The sequence below is a fragment of the Fragaria vesca genome, linkage group LG5, assembly GCF_000184155.1.
Source record: "Fragaria vesca subsp. vesca linkage group LG5, FraVesHawaii_1.0, whole genome shotgun sequence".
Taxonomy (NCBI): Eukaryota; Viridiplantae; Streptophyta; class Magnoliopsida; order Rosales; family Rosaceae; genus Fragaria; species Fragaria vesca.
This window is the reverse complement of record NC_020495.1, coordinates 27,194,374-27,205,543: the sequence shown is the minus strand read 5'-3', so window position 1 is coordinate 27,205,543 and position 11,170 is coordinate 27,194,374.

Sequence of the window (11,170 nt, the reverse complement as noted above, 5' to 3'; positions counted from 1 at the left end):
TATAGCAGAAAAAAAAAATTATTAAACCTGACCAACTAAATATATATAAAAAAAAGTGTAAAGAAGGGAAACAACTTTAAGCAGGGTGAAGCTCCTTTACGTGTGAAAGAGAACCATTAGCATGCGGCAGCGACAAGTCTCTGGTACTTGATTGGAACCTGTTCATCATTTCTGCCATTGAAACAACTGGTGCTGCAGGTTCCCGAACATAAATCTGTAGATTGGGAAAGGATCAACTACTCAATTCTGTTATTGCATAAGCACATGGAGTGCAAAGAATGATGATAAGCCAATTGAGTATGGTAACACTGTAAAACACACCATTCAAATCATAAAGCTGAGCTGAGCCACAAAGAAACAATAACATTGTAGGCAAAATTGAAAGAAAAGACATACATTTTAGAATAGCTGCAAAGAGAAAAAACAAGTCTGAATCTAGAACTACATAAAAAACAAAATGTGCAATTAATCAAAAACATAATTATTAAGGAATCTGAAGCAAATAGACATACATGATTTTCAATTAGAACTGTGGCCATATGCATAAAATACATGAGCAGTGGAATACCTACTGAATCTTTTTGGCTTCAAATCAAAGAGGATTCCCAATACCACCAACTTGTAATTACACACACAGCAGAACTCTTCATTAATTAGCATGAACAAAAGAGAAGAAGAAAATGAAAGGAAAATCAACTTCAAAGAAAAACAAAATCCGAACCCCAACTGAAAAGCAAAGAAAAAAAGGACCAGCTCAAATCCGCAGACATTAAAAATGAAATCAAGGGAAAATTGAAAGGATTACCAAGACCTCAAAAAGAGACCAAGTCACTATCTTCCAGAGCCAACCAAATCCAAAACCTCTCTAGTCCTCTTCACCTAAGAAAACCCATAATCAGAATCCAATTTATACAAAACCCTAACTAAAAATGGAACAGCGAATATAGCTGATACTCTAAGGGCAATAAAAAAAACCCATAATCATAATCCAATTTATACAAAAACCCTAACTAAAAATGGAACAGCGAATTTGTTGAAGGTCACCATATAATCCATAACAACATTCTTCCGCAATTCAGTAGTAGAATAGAATGCAGCTGCTACATATATAGACAATTGTTTCCCCACAAGCTATAGAATTACAAAATGCATAACTAGGTTCATATAAGTAATTAGCCATTAACCAATAAATTTTCAGCCTGTATCACTATCATTATATTGATATTCAGTTTGGATAGTTTTTGAAAAACCATCTGTTTTGGACAAACCATCTATGTCGAAGCGTATAGAGAAATTAGAGTTACCTTTACCACCTTAATGCGCCGTTTGCTTCCTGCGTGCAGTTATGCATCTTAGAGCCTCAAATGGTGCCTACTCCGCCAGATGAAAACAAAAAATAGAAACAAAACTTCATGAGATTGAAGAACCGAGTAGTAAGCAAAATTGCACACAAATTAAAACAACCAAACGGCATTTAAATGAGATCACCAGATCACACCCGTAAGTCTGTAACCAAATATATCCGGTTCCTTCATAATGGAGCTAAAACCTGGAACTAACTTAATGAGGTCACAAAATAATAAATGTAATCAAATATATAGGATTCCTTCAAAATATATAAAAATTAGAGCAAATTACTACAGGTAGTAGAGTTTAAGAACACCCAGAGAAAAGTAATTGAAGCAAAGTACCCAAATCGATTCGCTGGTTAAATAGACGGTTGAATCTGCAATCAACGATTCTGATACCAATCTTTTACTCTCTGTGGGTTTTAGTTTGCTCTGGTCCTCAATCTGTGTGATTCCACAGAAATTTATCACCAAAGGTTAAGGAAAAAGAATCATATACCATAGAATAGAAATAATTGAACAATACCTTTTATCACCAAAGACAGCCAAATTGAAAAAGCAGTATCTTTCTTTCTTTCATCACACAATCCCCAAAGAAGTACCCGTTAAGCTTAATTGATTATGATCTCCTCTTTCTGTAGACCAGCACTAACCAAAAAAAAAAGTAAATTAGAAACGCAACTAAAACAAACACCCATTAATCTTAGTTTCAAACTCTCACATTGCAAAGCTGCACTGATTACAGAAAAAGTAAAATATAAAGATGCATTTGTTTTGAAAATAAATTAAAAGTGTGTACCTCAAAACATGATCCAATCCCGCCGGTTCTTCATTCAAAATCTCAATCTCACTTGCTCTGCATCGAATGGAAAATAAAGTTAAAAGAAGAAGAGGATTATGTGATAGAACTAAAAGAAAAGCATGAGAAATTATAGACACGTAATCTGAGATGTCTAAATGGCTACACTTTTGCAGAAAACAAAAGAGGAAGCTGTTATGCCCCTTTATAAGTTAATCGATCAATCAATAAAGTTAAACATGCACAAAAAAAAATGCAAATCGTTTCAGTCAGTTAACAATCTAAAACAGTATAGATGGCACGATAAACAAACTCGGGATTATAAAATCACTTACTCATAGCTTACATTACTTTCTCCATACCTTAAATCAAAGAAAGAAGCCAATATATAGATATGATTGACATATAAAAAATAATAATAATAATAAATAAATAAACTCAAAAAACCTCAATCAGAAAAACGCAAAATTAGTTTACATGCTCAGCCACACTCAAGCCTGAATACCCCCTTTGGAGCTTCTTTATCACAGAAAAATGCATACTATCAACTTAGGAAAAAAAATAATTAAAAAGAACCCAACAAACTTATATGGACTAAAGGACCCAAGAAAAAGCAGCCGGAATGAAACAAAACAAAGTAAACTGGGAGATAAGAGTATCAGCCAAAACTAAACAGATACTTTTTTTCTTTATTGGACATGTTAAAAGTTCACGTGAGGGCCTACCCATTTGGATAGGATAGGCACAGACTGTAAGCAGCAACACTAAGAACCACAATTGAGATAATAGATGAAACTGCATCCAGGAACCAGAAAGAAAGGTCGAGTGCCTAGAATCTTGTACAGAAATAAAAAAGAGATTACCTTTCTCATGAAAGCCAAAGAGCGATGTCTATAATTCATTGACCACTACACAAAAATTTGTGAGCCAGACGCATAATTCTAAATGGAAGCTAAAAAACTAATGAAAGTATATAGTTCGCAAAAGAAAATTCAGCTGCCTTTATGACAATTGTAGGGTGGAGGTGAGAGAGAAGATTGATCGGTGTGTTAAATTGTTTCTCCAATCGAGCTGCCAAGAGGTACGAAATACAAAAAGGGGTTTAATACCAATTAGCCGAATCCAAAAATCATATATTACATGGCGGGCTCTCACCTTGATAACAACATGTAAACGCAGGAATTGAAGTCACCGGAGGTTGATCCTCTACATCAGTCCTATTAGCCAGAAAATCAAACTTACGCAAGTTCAGGTTACAGTTGAATAAAGCCTAGGGGTCTCAAAGGCGCTCCACGATCTGAAGATCGTCAGCAGAAGCAATCAAAAAAAAAAACAGAAAGAAGATAGAGATAAGCCGGCTACCTGAATTTGTTCTTGATGAAAATGAGCTTCTTGGATGGCGTAAGCTCCTTCATCCAAGTAGTCCGGCTTTCGAACGAGGAAAACAACAATAGGGCAGGTAATAGAAACAGTTCGGATATCAAAAAGAGAAAAGAAGATCAAAATTCAGATTCACAATATAAAAAAACAAAACAACAAACTTAGGAGAAGTAAGCACACCTGAAAAAAATATAACCCCCTTACAGCCTCACACACACACAGCACCACCTTCAAATCTAAAATCCAATTCCAAAACACATACAGAACAACAAACCAAACAGTTAAAGTAAAAAGGAAGCGAAATACTTATCAAAGTTAAGGAAACAATCGAGACAGAAGATGAAGGGATTCAGAACAAAGTTAAGGAAACATTCAAGTGACTACAATACTCAAACTCGTACACCATCAGTCAAACTTGTACTCATTCTTCAGTTCATCTCTTTACCTCAGGATAATTCACAGATGCTGGAATTAATTTTGGTTTAAAGAAAAGATTGCTGATCTAAAAGTGAAAATAAAATTCAGTGTGAAAGACGAATTCCTTACCAGATTTATAGCTTCTAAATGCGATTGTCTTTCCACTAACCTCCAGACTACACATTAATCACCAAAAAGAATTTTAAGCACATTTAACAGCAAACTCTAATAGTTTTTTCAACCTTTACAATACTAAAAACAAAAGTAAAGAAGCAATCATTACCTTAATGTACAACTGAAAGGAATAAATTGCAAAACTGATACAGCAATAATGAACTTGAAAAGTTGAAAAATATCATTTCAGTAGGCAACTATTCATATATTCAAGTGCATCAATCATATTGCATGAAATAAAGTATTCCAAGCAACAAATTTTGATTAAAATCCTTATCGGACTGCGCTAAACATATAATGAAATCAGAAATTACTCACACCATTGCAAGACTGAGGCAATAGATCAGTGACACCAATTCCCCTTATATATTGTTGTGCTCTAACCTCCTGCAATAATTTTCATCATCAGTGGCAACAATATCGAAATGAAAACGTCAAGTCTCAGTACCAAAATATCCTAAACTTTTGGACCACAAATGACATAGGTACACAGTGAGAACAAATTTTGCAGTTCTTGAGGAATCAAAAATTACACAGTTTCCCAACTATCCATATAGATGCACCAACATCTATATCAAACCTAAAATCGAAATGAAAACGTCAAGTCTCAGTACCAAAATATCCTAAACTTTTGGACCACAAATGACATAGGCACACAGTGAGAACAAATTTTGCAGTTCTTGAGGAATCAAAAATTACAGTTTCCCAACTATCCATATAGATGCACTTTTCAAGCTTCACTTTTCAAACCTAAAAGTCACTTTTCAAGCTTCACTTTTCATATCTCGTCAGTCTTAAGACCAGGTTTTTATATTCACAAACTTTCCAAAACAAACACCCAATTTATAACCAATGCACATTGCACTATCAACGCCATATATAATCTGAACCCATAAAAACCCACCAAAAATTGAAAAGCAGCATGCTTTTGTACAGTAACGATTGGATCAAATGCACCTTATAAACCCCAACGTAATTCTAATTAAACACTTGCTTTGAAAGAAAACATATCAATAATTATACCTGTAACCCGAAAACCCAGAATTACCTTCCCTATTATTGCTGGTGATACGCTGCAAATTTCGTCAAGATCGGAAAGAGATCAACATAGAACAGAGAGCTCAAATTTCAAAAAGAGAGCAAAGAAGATCGAAATTCAGATTCACAATATAAAAAACAAGATAAAAAAACTTGGGAGAAGTAAGCAATCATGGAAAAATATAACCCCCATATAGTCTCACACACAGAGCACCACCTTCAATCTAAGATCCAATTCCAAAACACATACAGAACAAACCAAACAATTAAAAGTAAAAGCTAGGAAGCAAAAATAATTATCAAAGTTGAGGAAGCATTCGAGTGAACACAATGGTTCTTAAGTAAAACTGTTGCACAATTCCTAAATGTCACACTTTCCTTGGCATGATTTTAGTACAGATACAGAGAAGTCATGAAAAGGAAAAAGCTCTTTCCTTTTTTCTATTTTCCTCTTGCTGATTGGTTTGATCCGAACTGAGATATTGTTCGGTATCATTGATAAGTACTATCAAAATCGGGTTTACACACTGGGGCTTGGGGAAACAAATTCAAACAAATAGGAACTTCTCACTAAGGTTGAAGCACAATTCTCAAGCACGAAAACCAATCTTCTAAAACTCTAAGGGATCAGATAAAAACTGTCAATAAACATGACCTGAGAGCCAAAAGCCCAAACTAAGTGTAAACTTCAAAAATTTATTTCTCACCTGAAATTGAACAAACAGGAGAAGCTTTAGAAATCTGGCTTGAAAATCAGATGCTGACAATCACAGCTACCGAAATCCTCTTTTCTATGTCACAAAAAAGCGGTCTCAATCAAAAATTCGATACCCATATCTCAAATTGCCAATAAATCAAAAACACAGAACCAAATTTCAAATTTACCATGAAAAAAGAAAACCAAATGATAACCCATAACCAAAACCGAAAACAAACAAAGAATTACCCACACTGCTATGCCAATTGACCGGACAAGAACATAAAAAGCATTACACTTTAATAAGAGGATGGTGAAAAACAGGAAAGGAGATCAAAGCAATGGATCTAGTAATTACATTCACCATCTTTAGTTTCCAGTCGGGTCCAGTTATCTCTGCAATTTTCAATTTTGTATTCTGGTGGCACTCGAAGGCAAAAAGAAGATAGAAAGAAACAAAAATCATATTGATACTGAGATTAAGCAAACATTAAAATTAAATCAAGCAGATAAAAGAAAAGTTTTCTTTCTTTGAAGCCACTATATAATCGATGCAGTTTTCTTTATTTGATTACATTGCATGTAAAGTTTGTAACTTTACCTGAAAAACTGCTTAAAAATGAAACTCATATCAGCAAGCTATATACTGGAATTCGGTGCAATCGATCATTGAGGTGCTAGGCCGCAGCACAGACAAAACCCGAATCAGCTCAAATCAAGGAAACAGAAAACCCAGTCAAAAATAACAATGTGCATCACATTCTTCATCACATAAAACATGTTGTTATGTTTGAAAAGATAGTGACTGCCGAAGATCAAAGCAATTGAGCTAGTACTTACATTCACCATCTTTAGTTTCCAGCCAGGTCCAGTTATCTCTCCAATTTAATATTCGGGTGGCACTCGATAGCAAAAAGAAGAAAGAAAAAAAGAAACGAAAATCAGATTGAAACTCAGAAAGAAAGAAATACAGTTTTCTTTATTTGAGTATATTGCATGTAAACTGTAACTTTACCTGATAAACTGCTAAAAATGAAAATCAAATCAGCAAGCTATGTACTGGAATTCGGTGCAATCCATCATTGAGGTCCTAGACTGCAGAACAGACAAACGCCGAATCAGCTCAAATCAGGTAATGGGAACAGTTATCCTTCTTGAAATGATAAGCTCAATCTCAAACAGTAAACCACACAAAAACGGAATGAAAAAATTTGAAAATTCAAAAGCACTCCACTTATCTATTCGATCTGAGCAGAGGATTGGGAACTTCCCAAATCTATAGTCCCATGAATCCATCTTGGGGAAAATTTATATTGCACTCTTTGCATTCAAACACCAAATTTCATGCCACCAAAAAATATTCAAATGAAAACACAATAAAAATTCAAATGCAAACGCAAAAGCCAATAAAGTCAAGCATAACAACATCAAGTATATACCTGAGAAACTAACAAATTGGATCCCGCCCAAAATCAACCAAACTCGACCAGGCACATGTTAACAAATCCTCCACAGATTTTCACTCAAAGATATCTCATCGGCTCTACACCGAAAATGAAAAAAAAATATATGGATAGAACCAAAAGAAAAGGATAAGAAATACCGAGACATTAAGAGCTGCTCAAAATATGGACAAATAAGAACAAAATGGTCTTCAATGGTGGGATATTTTTTTTTACCAAGATCAAAGGCCAAAGCGGCTTGAACTATATTTGAATCACATAACACAGTTATGGGAACAAATTAAACCCTGGACAAAGAGTGATACAACAGCTCAGAACTATTGAACATGAAAACGATCTTGAATTTGCTTCTTGTGATGATACACAGTTCACTTTTAGCTTTACCTGAAATGCAGGTGGCTGTGGGGTACTTCTTGACATTGCAGGTAATGATGGTGCTTCAAGAATCTGAAACGACCAACAAAGTCCAGTGAATCAACGGATATAGATCGTGAATGAAAGTTGACATCAGGCCATAACTTGAATGTTACAAAAGTACCTATTTGTTTACTGGACGAGCCTTAAACTTTGAAATTTTAGCCATCATCTCTTCTTCCAGCTCAGCAGTACTCTTCACTCTAACTGAGCGCACACACGCTGTGATGTTTCAAATTCTGGCTCCTTTGGTCTTGTTAGGGTGAGTCTTCATCTGAATAATAGAAACAACATCAACCTCTATAGCAAAAAAAAAAATATTATTAAACCTGACCAACTAAATATATATAAAAAAAGTGTAAAGACGTGAAAGAACTTTCAGCAGGGTGAAGCTCCTTTACGTGTGAAATAGAACCATTAGCATGCGGCAGCGACAAGCCTCTGGTACTTGATTGGAACCTGTTCATCATTTCTGCCATTGAAACAAATTGTGCTGCAGGTTCCCGAACATAAATCTGTAGATTGGGAAAGGATCAACTGCTCAATTCTGATATTGCATAACAACATGGAGTGCAAAAGAGGGATGAAAAGCACAAGCCGTCCTGTCCTCCTTTGGAGTTTTATTAGCAGTTGAAAAATGTGTGGCACTGGTATGACCCAGTTTTGACTTCTGGAGCAACGTTTGGGGTTTCGGATTAAGAATCTGCACACATAAGGAAAAACAGTCATGGGAAATGTCTAGAAATAATCTTCACCAAACGACGACAAAGAGGCTTCTAGATGTGAGTCAACACAAATTACAGAAATAAGAGTAACCTGTCTAGATCTTCCAGCATCCAACTTCTGCCGCTTAATTGCCTGATTCTCCTGAGCTAACATGGATGTGCCAGTGGCATTTTTCACGTTCTCTTCTCTGTAAGTTTCAGTCAAGTATACAATTAGGGACATACCACTGGCGTATAGATACCAGATAAAGTGAAGCATGCCAACCTTTTCATAGTATACGGTTTAATATGTGAAGAGTGCAAGTGACTTTTTCCCCTTAGCCCTCATGTGTTTCTGACCATACTTGATATCTTTTTAGCTGTCTGGTGGTTTTCGCATATGTTCTGCTTCAGTAAAGTCGCACATGCTCTCTACTGTCAAGGATCTACCAGTCTTGATTCTAGGCATGAAAGCTGCACAAACAAATGTGTCCAGAAATAATCAAAACGTTTTCATATCCAAAGAACACAAGAAATCACTTTTTGGGATCTTTTCAAGTCTTGATGCTCAGTTTTTTCAACAAGCATAACCAGCAAAACCAGTCCTCACTCTTCATTCAACAAAACAAACCATTACGTTCATACCAGTACAATGTACAATCCAAAGGAAACTTAGTTGAGATGGACATTAATCAAATCACAAGTTTAGTATGGAGATTGGTTTCAAACTTCCAGCAGTAATTGGTAAGGCCTATATCTTAAAGCTATTCTGTTATCCTAAGAAACGCAAGGCTGAACATGTTACTTTTCATTAGTACATAACTAGTTACTAAAAGAAGTGGAAATGAATACTTATGTAACTATCACATGTCCACTAGTGTTGGAGTGAATCCTTAAGGAAAGAAGCTCAAGTTCAAAACATGAGAGAATTATCACATGTCGAGCAACCAAACTTTACCAAAGTACTTTTGTGAGGAAGAAATACTTGCGTTCAAGAACTTAAGGTCACCCATCTAGAGTAGATGCTACAATATAATCTTATGTCAAAATTCTAACTGTTGCATTGATTTTAATGTAAAGGCCATATAGCAACATACAATATGCTTCGCACGAGGTCTTCAACAAGAGTACTTTTCTTGCTGCACATCCATACCTTAGTCCGAAATATTGGTTGCTTATTTCCAGTGGCCCTCATGTTGGTACTTTGTGAAGAGTGTGGGTTTATCTCTCGTATTTTCATATGTAAAAGATATGCACACGAAATGAGAAGCAGGTAAACTGATTTTAACAAATCACAACTGCCCATTGATTTATAAGCAAAAAAACAAATAAGAACAAAAAATTTGCAAAACATTTATGAGGAGAGCAAGATACCGAAATTGAATAAATTTGCCATCTAAAGGTGCCCCGAAAGTTGTCCAAAAATGCCCCTCCCTGTTTGAAATAGATAAGAAGAAATATCACTCCAAATTTAGTAAAAGTCACAGTCTACGATAAAATTATATATTTTTAGATAATAATGAGAATAAGAATAGTGCGTTGCTCCAAATTTAGTCAACGCACCTTTACCAAAAGGAAATTCACAGAAGCAATTGAGAGGACAAATATGATACTTCCAAACAGAAAGAAATACAAAAAGTCAGAGAAATTCCACCTCCTCAGATGTAAAGTACTATTACAACTGTAAAACATATCAGACTCCATGCATAAGATAGGCCCCCTACATAAGATGGATATAGTTCTACAGATACAGGCCCAATAACTACTACTAGATTTTGATGCCCGCGCGTTGCTGCGGGAAACAATGAAGTGTGGAACAGGATTGGGCATTCTTAATGAAGTGTATTGTAGTTGAATGAATGGATATAAATCAACAGAGTAATGTATCTGTTTTGTGTGAACAAATTGAACAAATTTGATGCGAAATATTACATACATTATTGTAGTCGCATATGTTATAATGTTAGTGGAGCTATTACAAAAACAGTAATACACAACAGTCTGTGTACGTATCACTATAGAGTTGATCTAGTCTTGGCACATTTGATTTCGCCTTGCATCTACAGAGCCAATCAAACCAAAACATAGATTATTACTTATGTAACTTAGCAATATATTAGCGAAAAGAAAAAAGAAAAAAAAAATGAGTAATGTAGAAATGACCACTTAATTATATTTGACTGTGTGATATCCACAATTCCTCCTCATTCTTAACCAAAAAGCACAAAACTTCAAGGTAATGAAGGTAAAGTCTTACATCAACATTTATAATAATATAATTCACATAGTTGAATTAGACTCTCTTCCTTGCAGAGACATCCTTCACATATTTTTACACAACATCCAAAAGAAATAGAACTTTGTATGATACGAATATTTTGCAGGCACATGCATGATACTTACTACTACATCAGATAATTCCTTTCCTAAAATATTTAAGATTTTCAGGTAAAATGCATTGGTCTGCCTAAATTATAACACTGGTTTCTTTCCATATTTCCTTAACTTTTTAGAGATAATAGTTCTGCGCCTAAACTATTTCCTTGTCTGAAGATTTCTTTTGCATCTGATATCCATATACTTGACAATTTCAATCTATCCCATATTGAAAAATATATAACATATCATTATCTCATTTCCCACATGTGAAGACGACTGAACATCATATCTAGCAAACTTTTGTCGACTACAGATGTTACCATGTTTAGATCCTGAGATCAGCCACTTACTTTTTT